This window comes from Pungitius pungitius, unplaced genomic scaffold (genome assembly GCF_949316345.1).
Source record: "Pungitius pungitius unplaced genomic scaffold, fPunPun2.1 scaffold_44, whole genome shotgun sequence".
NCBI classification, from domain to species: Eukaryota; Metazoa; Chordata; class Actinopteri; order Perciformes; family Gasterosteidae; genus Pungitius; species Pungitius pungitius.
The window spans coordinates 75,261-84,780 of record NW_026909844.1 but is presented as its reverse complement, the minus strand read 5'-3'; the positions used below and the strand labels follow the sequence as shown (position 1 = coordinate 84,780).

Genomic DNA, 9,520 nt, shown 5'->3' with positions numbered 1-9,520 from the left:
AAAGAAACCTAGCTGTGTTTTCCGTAGTGTAGTGGTTATCACGTTCGCCTTACACGCTAAAGGTCCCCAGTTCGAAACTGGGCGGAAACATTGACCTTTTTCCCGCCCTGTCTGCAAAAGAAAATTATTCACTTGGTCAATTAAAAAAGACTACGCTTCCAGTCTGAGCATACGCTTACTGTTTGACGAAGACTCTCCCCGTCAGGGAATCCAACCCTGGTCTTCTGCATGACAGGCAGAGTTACTGTCCACTATACTAACGAGGAATCACTCTGAAATCCTTATGACAGATTTCTGGCCGTGGTGAAGAGAAGGTACGCACTTGAACACTTTCCCTTCCGGCGAAAATTCAGTCCTGGCTGGGTTTGATCAGTCCTCAACTTCCTAGCGGAAAACCACAGCCTCGTACACGTAGGAATTGATTCTCATCCCGACCGCTTTAGAACTGACGTCAAACTGTAGCATAGTGATGAAGGTCAAGTCATGATGAAGCCATCAGATCAAGATCTTCCGCAAAGAGCAGGCATATGTTCAAAAGAAACCTAGCTGTGGTTTCCGTAGTGTAGTGGTTATCAAGTTCGCCTTACACGCGAAAGGTCCCCAGTTCGAAACTGGGCGGAAACATTGACCTTTTTCCCGCCCTGTCTGCAAAAGAAAATTATTCACTTGGTCAATTAAAAAAGACTACGCTTCCAGTCTGAGCATACGCTTACTGTTTGACGAAGACTCTCCCCGTCAGGGAATCCAACCCTGGTCTTCTGCGTGACAGGCAGAGATACTGTCCACTATAGTAACGAGGAATAACTCTGAAATCCTAATGCCAGATTTCTGGCCGTTGTGAAGAGAAGGTACGCACTTGAACACTTTCCCTTCCGGCAAAAATTCAGTCCTGGCTGGGTTTGATCAGTCCTCAACTTCCTAGCGGAAAACCACAGCCTCGTACATGTAGGAATTGATTCTCATCCCGACCGCTTTAGAACTGACGTTAAACTGTAGCATAGTGATGAAGGTCAAGTCATGATGAAGCCATCAGATCAAGATCTTCCGCAAAGAGCAGGCATATGTTCAAAAGAAACCTAGCTGTGGTTTCCGTAGTGTAGTGGTTATCACGTTCGCCTTACACGCGAAAGGTCCCCAGTTCGAAACTGGGCGGAAACATTGACCTTTTTCCCGCCCTGTCTGCAAAAGAAAATTATTCACTTGGTCAATTAAAAAAGACTACGCTTCCAGTCTGAGCATACGCTTACTGTTTGACGAAGACTCTCCCCGTCAGGGAATCGAAACCTGGTCTTCTGCATGACAGGCAGAGTTACTGTCCACTATACTAACGAGGAATCACTCTGAAATCCTTATGACAGATTTCTGGCCGTGGTGAAGAGAAGGTACGCACTTGAACACTTTCCCTTCCGGCGAAAATTCAGTCCTGGCTGGGTTTGATCAGTCCTCAACTTCCTAGCGGAAAGCCACAGCCTCGTACATGTAGGAATTGATTCTCATCCCGACCGCTTTAGAACTGACGTCAAACTGTAGCATAGTGATGAAGGTCAAGTCATGATGAAGCCATCAGATCAAGATCTTCCGCAAAGAGCAGGCATATGTTCAAAAGAAACCTAGCTGTGGTTTCCGTAGTGTAGTGGTTATCACGTTCGCCTTACACGCGAAACGTCCCCAGTTCGAAACTGGGCGGAAACATTGACCTTTTTCCCGCCCTGTCTGCAAAAGAAAATTATTCACTTGGTCAATTAAAAAAGACTACGCTTCCAGTCTGAGCATACGCTTACTGTTTGACGAAGACTCTCCCCGTCAGGGAATCGAAACCTGGTCTTCTGCATGACAGGCAGAGTTACTGTCCACTATACTAACGAGGAATCACTCTGAAATCCTTATGACAGATTTCTGGCCGTGGTGAAGAGAAGGTACGCACTTGAACACTTTCCCTTCCGGCGAAAATTCAGTCCTGGCTGGGTTTGATCAGTCCTCAACTTCCTAGCGGAAAACCACAGCCTCGTACATGTAGGAATTGATTCTCATCCCGACCGCTTTAGAACTGACGTCAAACTGTAGCATAGTGATGAAGGTCAAGTCATGATGAAGCCATCAGATCAAGATCTTCCGCAAAGAGCAGGCATATGTTCAAAAGAAACCTAGCTGTGGTTTCCGTAGTGTAGTGGTTATCACGTTCGCCTAACACGCGAAAGGTCCCCAGTTCGAAACTGGGCGGAAACATTGACCTTTATCCCGCCTTCTCTGCAAAAGAAAATTATTCACTTGGTCAATTAAAAAAGACTATGCTTCCAGTCTGAGCATACGCTTACTGTTTGACGAAGACTCTCCCCGTCAGGGAATCGAAACCTGGTCTTCTGCGTGACAGGCAGAGTTACTGTCCACTATACTAATGAGGAATCACTCTGAAATCCTTATGACAGATTTCTGGCCGTGGTGAAGAGAAGGTACGCACTTGAACACTTTCCCTTCCGGCGAAAATTCAGTCCTGGCTGGGTTTGATCAGTCCTCAACTTCCTAGCGGAAAGCCACAGCCTCGTACATGTAGGAATTGATTCTCATCCCGACCGCTTTAGAACTGACGTCAAACTGTAGCATAGTGATGAAGGTCAAGTCATGATGAAGCCATCAGATCAAGATCTTCCGCAAAGAGCAGGCATATGTTCAATAGAAACCTAGCTGTGGTTTCCGTAGTGTAGTGGTTATCACGTTCGCCTTACACGCGAAAGGTCCCCAGTTCGAAACTGGGCGGAAACATTGACCTTTTTCCCGCCCTGTCTGCAAAAGAAAATTATTCACTTGGTCAATTAAAAAAGACTACACTTCCAGTCTGACTATACGCTTACTGTTTGACGAAGACTCTCCCCGTCAGGGAATCGAACCCTGGTCTTCTGCATGACAGGCAGAGATACTGTCCACTATACTAACGAGGAATCACTCTGAAATCCTTATGCCAGATTTCTAGCCGTTGTGAAGAGAAGGTACGCACTTGAACACTTTCCCTTCCGGCAAAAATTCAGTCCTGGCTGGGTTTGATCAGTCCTCAACTTCCTAGCGGAAAACCACAGCCTCGTACATGTAGGAATTGATTCTCATCCCGACCGCTTTAGAACTGACGTCAAACTGTAGCATAGTGATGAAGGTCAAGTCATGATGAAGCCATCAGATCAAGATCTTCCGCAAAGAGCAGGGATATGTTCAAGAGAAACCTAGCCGTGGTTTTTGTAGTGTAGTGGTTATCACGTTCGCCTTACACGCGAAAGGTCCCCAGTTCGAAACTGGGCGGAAACATTGACCTTTATCCCGCCTTCTCTGCAAAAGAAAATTATTCACTTCGTCAATTAAAAAAGACTACGCTTCCAGTCTGAGCATACGCTTACTGTTTGACGAAGACTCTCCCCGTCAGGGAATCGAAACCTGGTCTTCTGCATGACAGGCAGAGATACTGTCCACTATACTAACGAGGAATCACTCTGAAATCCTTATGACAGATTTCTGGCCGTGGTGAAGAGAAGGTACGCACTTGAACACTTTCCCTTCCGGCGAAAATTCAGTCCTGGCTGGGTTTGATCAGTCCTCAACTTCCTAGCGGAAAGCCACAGCCTCGTACATGTAGGAATTGATTCTCATCCCGACCGCTTTAGAACTGACGTCAAACTGTAGCATAGTGATGAAGGTCAAGTCATGATGAAGCCATCAGATCAAGATCTTCCGCAAAGAGCAGGCATATGTTCAAAAGAAACCTAGCTGTGGTTTCCGTAGTGTAGTGGTTATCACGTTCGCCTTACACGCGAAAGGTCCCCAGTTCGAAACTGGGCGGAAACATTGACCTTTTTCCCGCCCTGTCTGCAAAAGAAAATTATTCACTTGGTCAATTAAAAAAGACTACACTTCCAGTCTGACTATACGCTTACTGTTTGACGAAGACTCTCCCCGTCAGGGAATCGAACCCTGGTCTTCTGCATGACAGGCAGAGATACTGTCCACTATACTAACGAGGAATCACTCTGAAATCCTTATGCCAGATTTCTAGCCGTTGTGAAGAGAAGGTACGCACTTGAACACTTTCCCTTCCGGCAAAAATTCAGTCCTGGCTGGGTTTGATCAGTCCTCAACTTCCTAGCGGAAAACCACAGCCTCGTACATGTAGGAATTGATTCTCATCCCGACCGCTTTAGAACTGACGTCAAACTGTAGCATAGTGATGAAGGTCAAGTCATGATGAAACCATCAGATCAAGATCTTCCGCAAAGAGCAGGGATATGTTCAAGAGAAACCTAGCCGTGGTTTTTGTAGTGTAGTGGTTATCACGTTCGCCTTACACGCGAAAGGTCCCCAGTTCGAAACTGGGCGGAAACATTGACCTTTATCCCGCCTTCTCTGCAAAAGAAAATTATTCACTTCGTCAATTAAAAAAGACTACGCTTCCAGTCTGAGCATACGCTTACTGTTTGACGAAGACTCTCCCCGTCAGGGAATCGAAACCTGGTCTTCTGCATGACAGGCAGAGATACTGTCCACTATACTAACGAGGAATCACTCTGAAATCCTTATGCCAGATTTCTGGCCGTGGTGAAGAGAAGGTACGCACTTGAACACTTTCCCTTCCGGCGAAAATTCAGTCCTGGCTGGGTTTGATCAGTCCTCAACTTCCTAGCGGAAAACCACAGCCTCGTACATGTAGGAATTGATTCTCATCCCGACCGCTTTAGAACTGACGTCAAACTGTAGCATAGTGATGAAGGTCAAGTCATGATGAAGCCATCAGATCAAGATCTTCCGCAAAGAGCAGGCATATGTTCAAAAGAAACCTAGCTGTGGTTTCCGTAGTGTAGTGGTTATCACGTTCGCCTTACACGCGAAAGGTCCCCAGTTCGAAACTGGGCGGAAACATTGACCTTTTTCCCGCCCTGTCTGCAAAAGAAAATTATTCACTTGGTCAATTAAAAAACACTACGCTTCCAGTCTGACTATACGCTTACTGTTTGACGAAGACTCTCCCCGTCAGGGAATCGAAACCTGGTCTTCTGCGTGACAGGCAGAGATACTGTCCAATATACTAACGAGGAATCACTCTGAAATCCTTATGCCAGATTTCTGGCCGTTGTGAAGAGAAGGTACGCACTTGAACACTTTCCCTTCCGGCAAAAATTCAGTCCTGGCTGGATTTGATCAGTCCTCAACTTCCTAGCGGAAAACCACAGCCTCGTACATGTAGGGATTGATTCTCATCCCGACCGCTTTAGAACTGACTTTAAACTGTAGCATAGTGATGACGGTCAAGTCATGATGAAGCCATCAGATCAAGATCTTCCGCAAAGAGCAGGCATATGTTTAAAAGAAACCTAGCTGTGGTTTCCGTAGTGTAGTGGTTATCACGTTCGCCTTACACGCGGAAGGTCCCCAGTTCGAACCTGGGCGGAAACATTGACCTTTTTCCCGCCCTGTCTGCAAAAGAAAATTATTCACTTGGTCAATTAAAAAAGACTACGCTTCCAGTCTGACTATACGCTTACTGTTTGACGAAGACTCTCCCCGTCAGGGAATCGAACCCTGGTCTTCTGCATGACAGGCAGAGATACTGTCCACTATACTAACGAGGAATCACTCTGAAATCCTTATGCCAGATTTCTGGCCGTTGTGAAGAGAAGGTACGCACTTGAACACTTTCCCTTCCGGCAAAAATTCAGTCCTGGCTGGGTTTGATCAGTCCTCAACTTCCTAGCGGAAAACCACAGCCTCGTACATGTAGGAATTGATTCTCATCCCGACCGCTTTAGAACTGACGTCAAACTGTAGCATAGTGATGAAGGTCAAGTCATGATGAAGCCATCAGATCAAGATCTTCCGCAAAGAGCAGGGATATGTTCAAGAGAAACCTAGCCGTGGTTTTTGTAGTGTAGTGGTTATCACGTTCGCCTTACACGCGAAAGGTCCCCAGTTCGAAACTGGGCGGAAACATTGACCTTTATCCCGTCTTCTCTGCAAAAGAAAATTATTCACTTGGTCAATTAAAAAAGACTACGCTTCCAGTCTGAGCATACGCTTACTGTTTGACGAAGACTCTCCCCGTCAGGGAATCGAAACCTGGTCTTCTGCATGACAGGCAGAGATACTGTCCACTATACTAACGAGGAATCACTCTGAAATCCTTATGCCAGATTTCTGGCCGTGGTGAAGAGAAGGTACGCACTTGAACACTTTCCCTTCCGGCGAAAATTCAGTCCTGGCTGGGTTTGATCAGTCCTCAACTTCCTAGCGGAAAACCACAGCCTCGTACATGTAGGAATTGATTCTCATCCCGACCGCTTTAGAACTGACGTCAAACTGTAGCATAGTGATGAAGGTCAAGTCATGATGAAGCCATCAGATCAAGATCTTCCGCAAAGAGCAGGCATATGTTCAAAAGAAACCTAGCTGTGGTTTCCGTAGTGTAGTGGTTATCACGTTCGCCTTACACGCGAAAGGTCCCCAGTTCGAAACTGGGCGGAAACATTGACCTTTTTCCCGCCCTGTCTGCAAAAGAAAATTATTCACTTGGTCAATTAAAAAAGACTACGCTTCCAGTCTGACTATACGCTTACTGTTTGACGAAGACTCTCCCCGTCAGGGAATCGAAACCTGGTCTTCTGCGTGACAGGCAGAGATACTGTCCACTATACTAACGAGGAATCACTCTGAAATCCTTATGCCAGATTTCTGGCCGTTGTGAAGAGAAGGTACGCACTTGAACACTTTCCCTTCCGGCGAAAATTCAGTCCTGGCTGGATTTGATCAGTCCTCAACTTCCTAGCGGAAAACCACAGCCTCGTACATGTAGGGATTGATTCTCATCCCGACCGCTTTAGAACTGACTTTAAACTGTAGCATAGTGATGACGGTCAAGTCATGATGAAGCCATCAGATCAAGATCTTCCGCAAAGAGCAGGCATATGTTTAAAAGAAACCTAGCTGTGGTTTCCGTAGTGTAGTGGTTATCACGTTCGCCTTACACGCGGAAGGTCCCCAGTTCGAACCTGGGCGGAAACATTGACCTTTTTCCCGCCCTGTCTGCAAAAGAAAATTATTCACTTGGTCAATTAAAAAAGACTACGCTTCCAGTCTGACTATACGCTTACTGTTTGACGAAGACTCTCCCCGTCAGGGAATCGAACCCTGGTCTTCTGCATGACAGGCAGAGATACTGTCCACTATACTAACGAGGAATCACTCTGAAATCCTTATGCCAGATTTCTAGCCGTTGTGAAGAGAAGGTACGCACTTGAACACTTTCCCTTCCGGCAAAAATTCAGTCCTGGCTGGGTTTGATCAGTCCTCAACTTCCTAGCGGAAAACCACAGCCTCGTACATGTAGGAATTGATTCTCATCCCGACCGCTTTAGAACTGACGTCAAACTGTAGCATAGTGATGAAGGTCAAGTCATGATGAAGCCATCAGATCAAGATCTTCCGCAAAGAGCAGGGATATGTTCAAGAGAAACCTAGCCGTGGTTTTTGTAGTGTAGTGGTTATCACGTTCGCCTTACACGCGAAAGGTCCCCAGTTCGAAACTGGGCGGAAACATTGACCTTTATCCCGCCTTCTCTGCAAAAGAAAATTATTCACTTCGTCAATTAAAAAAGACTACGCTTCCAGTCTGAGCATACGCTTACTGTTTGACGAAGACTCTCCCCGTCAGGGAATCGAAACCTGGTCTTCTGCATGACAGGCAGAGATACTGTCCACTATACTAACGAGGAATCACTCTGAAATCCTTATGCCAGATTTCTGGCCGTGGTGAAGAGAAGGTACGCACTTGAACACTTTCCCTTCCGGCGAAAATTCAGTCCTGGCTGGGTTTGATCAGTCCTCAACTTCCTAGCGGAAAACCACAGCCTCGTACATGTAGGAATTGATTCTCATCCCGACCGCTTTAGAACTGACGTCAAACTGTAGCATAGTGATGAAGGTCAAGTCATGATGAAGCCATCAGATCAAGATCTTCCGCAAAGAGCAGGCATATGTTCAAAAGAAACCTAGCTGTGGTTTCCGTAGTGTAGTGGTTATCACGTTCGCCTTACACGCGGAAGGTCCCCAGTTCGAACCTGGGCGGAAACATTGACCTTTTTCCCGCCCTGTCTGCAAAAGAAAATTATTCACTTGGTCAATTAAAAAAGACTACGCTTCCAGTCTGACTATACGCTTACTGTTTGACGAAGACTCTCCCCGTCAGGGAATCGAACCCTGGTCTTCTGCATGACAGGCAGAGATACTGTCCACTATACTAACGAGGAATCACTCTGAAATCCTTATGCCAGATTTCTGGCCGTTGTGAAGAGAAGGTACGCACTTGAACACTTTCCCTTCCGGCAAAAATTCAGTCCTGGCTGGGTTTGATCAGTCCTCAACTTCCTAGCGGAAAACCACAGCCTCGTACATGTAGGAATTGATTCTCATCCCGACCGCTTTAGAACTGACGTCAAACTGTAGCATAGTGATGAAGGTCAAGTCATGATGAAGCCATCAGATCAAGATCTTCCGCAAAGAGCAGGGATATGTTCAAGAGAAACCTAGCCGTGGTTTTTGTAGTGTAGTGGTTATCACGTTCGCCTTACACGCGAAAGGTCCCCAGTTCGAAACTGGGCGGAAACATTGACCTTTATCCCGCCTTCTCTGCAAAAGAAAATTATTCACTTGGTCAATTAAAAAAGACTACGCTTCCAGTCTGAGCATACGCTTACTGTTTGACGAAGACTCTCCCCGTCAGGGAATCGAAACCTGGTCTTCTGCATGACAGGCAGAGATACTGTCCACTATACTAACGAGGAATCACTCTGAAATCCTTATGCCAGATTTCTGGCCGTGGTGAAGAGAAGGTACGCACTTGAACACTTTCCCTTCCGGCGAAAATTCAGTCCTGGCTGGGTTTGATCAGTCCTCAACTTCCTAGCGGAAAACCACAGCCTCGTACATGTAGGAATTGATTCTCATCCCGACCGCTTTAGAACTGACGTCAAACTGTAGCATAGTGATGAAGGTCAAGTCATGATGAAGCCATCAGATCAAGATCTTCCGCAAAGAGCAGGCATATGTTCAAAAGAAACCCAGCTGTGGTTTCCGTAGTGTAGTGGTTATCACGTTCGCCTTACACGCGAAAGGTCCCCAGTTCGAAACTGGGCGGAAACATTGACCTTTTTCCCGCCCTGTCTGCAAAAGAAAATTATTCACTTGGTCAATTAAAAAAGACTACGCTTCCAGTCTGACTATACGCTTACTGTTTGACGAAGACTCTCCCCGTCAGGGAATCGAAACCTGGTCTTCTGCGTGACAGGCAGAGATACTGTCCACTATACTAACGAGGAATCACTCTGAAATCCTTATGCCAGATTTCTGGCCGTTGTGAAGAGAAGGTACGCACTTGAACACTTTCCCTTCCGGCGAAAATTCAGTCCTGGCTGGATTTGATCAGTCCTCAACTTCCTAGCGGAAAACCACAGCCTCGTACATGTAGGGATTGATTCTCATCCCGACCGCTTTA

General features: G+C 46.3%; 22 non-coding genes across 22 annotated transcripts; 17 read left to right on the top strand and 5 right to left on the bottom strand.

Annotated features, from left to right (window-relative positions):
- The first annotated feature begins 16 nt into the window (after nucleotides 1-16).
- Nucleotides 17-90, top strand: trnav-uac (transfer RNA valine (anticodon UAC)). The gene has a single exon. It is a non-coding gene; the product is annotated as a tRNA-Val (tRNA).
- A 461-nt stretch (nucleotides 91-551) lies between these two features.
- On the top strand, nucleotides 552-624 carry trnav-uac (transfer RNA valine (anticodon UAC)). The gene has a single exon. It is a non-coding gene; the product is annotated as a tRNA-Val (tRNA).
- A 461-nt stretch (nucleotides 625-1,085) lies between these two features.
- Nucleotides 1,086-1,158, top strand: trnav-uac (transfer RNA valine (anticodon UAC)). Its single transcript has one exon. It is a non-coding gene; the product is annotated as a tRNA-Val (tRNA).
- Nucleotides 1,159-1,619: 461 nt separating this feature from the next.
- On the top strand, nucleotides 1,620-1,692 carry trnav-uac (transfer RNA valine (anticodon UAC)). The gene has a single exon. It is a non-coding gene; the product is annotated as a tRNA-Val (tRNA).
- A 995-nt stretch (nucleotides 1,693-2,687) lies between these two features.
- trnav-uac (transfer RNA valine (anticodon UAC)) lies at nucleotides 2,688-2,760 on the top strand. The gene has a single exon. It is a non-coding gene; the product is annotated as a tRNA-Val (tRNA).
- Nucleotides 2,761-2,864: 104 nt separating this feature from the next.
- Nucleotides 2,865-2,936, bottom strand: trnad-guc (transfer RNA aspartic acid (anticodon GUC)). The gene has a single exon. It is a non-coding gene; the product is annotated as a tRNA-Asp (tRNA).
- A 285-nt stretch (nucleotides 2,937-3,221) lies between these two features.
- Nucleotides 3,222-3,294, top strand: trnav-uac (transfer RNA valine (anticodon UAC)). Its single transcript has one exon. It is a non-coding gene; the product is annotated as a tRNA-Val (tRNA).
- Nucleotides 3,295-3,755: 461 nt separating this feature from the next.
- trnav-uac (transfer RNA valine (anticodon UAC)) lies at nucleotides 3,756-3,828 on the top strand. The gene has a single exon. It is a non-coding gene; the product is annotated as a tRNA-Val (tRNA).
- A 104-nt stretch (nucleotides 3,829-3,932) lies between these two features.
- trnad-guc (transfer RNA aspartic acid (anticodon GUC)) lies at nucleotides 3,933-4,004 on the bottom strand. The gene has a single exon. It is a non-coding gene; the product is annotated as a tRNA-Asp (tRNA).
- Nucleotides 4,005-4,289: 285 nt separating this feature from the next.
- trnav-uac (transfer RNA valine (anticodon UAC)) lies at nucleotides 4,290-4,362 on the top strand. Its single transcript has one exon. It is a non-coding gene; the product is annotated as a tRNA-Val (tRNA).
- A 461-nt stretch (nucleotides 4,363-4,823) lies between these two features.
- trnav-uac (transfer RNA valine (anticodon UAC)) lies at nucleotides 4,824-4,896 on the top strand. Its single transcript has one exon. It is a non-coding gene; the product is annotated as a tRNA-Val (tRNA).
- A 461-nt stretch (nucleotides 4,897-5,357) lies between these two features.
- On the top strand, nucleotides 5,358-5,430 carry trnav-uac (transfer RNA valine (anticodon UAC)). The gene has a single exon. It is a non-coding gene; the product is annotated as a tRNA-Val (tRNA).
- Nucleotides 5,431-5,534: 104 nt separating this feature from the next.
- On the bottom strand, nucleotides 5,535-5,606 carry trnad-guc (transfer RNA aspartic acid (anticodon GUC)). Its single transcript has one exon. It is a non-coding gene; the product is annotated as a tRNA-Asp (tRNA).
- A 285-nt stretch (nucleotides 5,607-5,891) lies between these two features.
- On the top strand, nucleotides 5,892-5,964 carry trnav-uac (transfer RNA valine (anticodon UAC)). The gene has a single exon. It is a non-coding gene; the product is annotated as a tRNA-Val (tRNA).
- A 461-nt stretch (nucleotides 5,965-6,425) lies between these two features.
- Nucleotides 6,426-6,498, top strand: trnav-uac (transfer RNA valine (anticodon UAC)). The gene has a single exon. It is a non-coding gene; the product is annotated as a tRNA-Val (tRNA).
- A 461-nt stretch (nucleotides 6,499-6,959) lies between these two features.
- On the top strand, nucleotides 6,960-7,032 carry trnav-uac (transfer RNA valine (anticodon UAC)). The gene has a single exon. It is a non-coding gene; the product is annotated as a tRNA-Val (tRNA).
- Nucleotides 7,033-7,136: 104 nt separating this feature from the next.
- Nucleotides 7,137-7,208, bottom strand: trnad-guc (transfer RNA aspartic acid (anticodon GUC)). Its single transcript has one exon. It is a non-coding gene; the product is annotated as a tRNA-Asp (tRNA).
- A 285-nt stretch (nucleotides 7,209-7,493) lies between these two features.
- On the top strand, nucleotides 7,494-7,566 carry trnav-uac (transfer RNA valine (anticodon UAC)). The gene has a single exon. It is a non-coding gene; the product is annotated as a tRNA-Val (tRNA).
- A 461-nt stretch (nucleotides 7,567-8,027) lies between these two features.
- trnav-uac (transfer RNA valine (anticodon UAC)) lies at nucleotides 8,028-8,100 on the top strand. The gene has a single exon. It is a non-coding gene; the product is annotated as a tRNA-Val (tRNA).
- Nucleotides 8,101-8,204: 104 nt separating this feature from the next.
- On the bottom strand, nucleotides 8,205-8,276 carry trnad-guc (transfer RNA aspartic acid (anticodon GUC)). Its single transcript has one exon. It is a non-coding gene; the product is annotated as a tRNA-Asp (tRNA).
- Nucleotides 8,277-8,561: 285 nt separating this feature from the next.
- trnav-uac (transfer RNA valine (anticodon UAC)) lies at nucleotides 8,562-8,634 on the top strand. Its single transcript has one exon. It is a non-coding gene; the product is annotated as a tRNA-Val (tRNA).
- Nucleotides 8,635-9,095: 461 nt separating this feature from the next.
- Nucleotides 9,096-9,168, top strand: trnav-uac (transfer RNA valine (anticodon UAC)). The gene has a single exon. It is a non-coding gene; the product is annotated as a tRNA-Val (tRNA).
- Nucleotides 9,169-9,520: the final 352 nt, after the last annotated feature.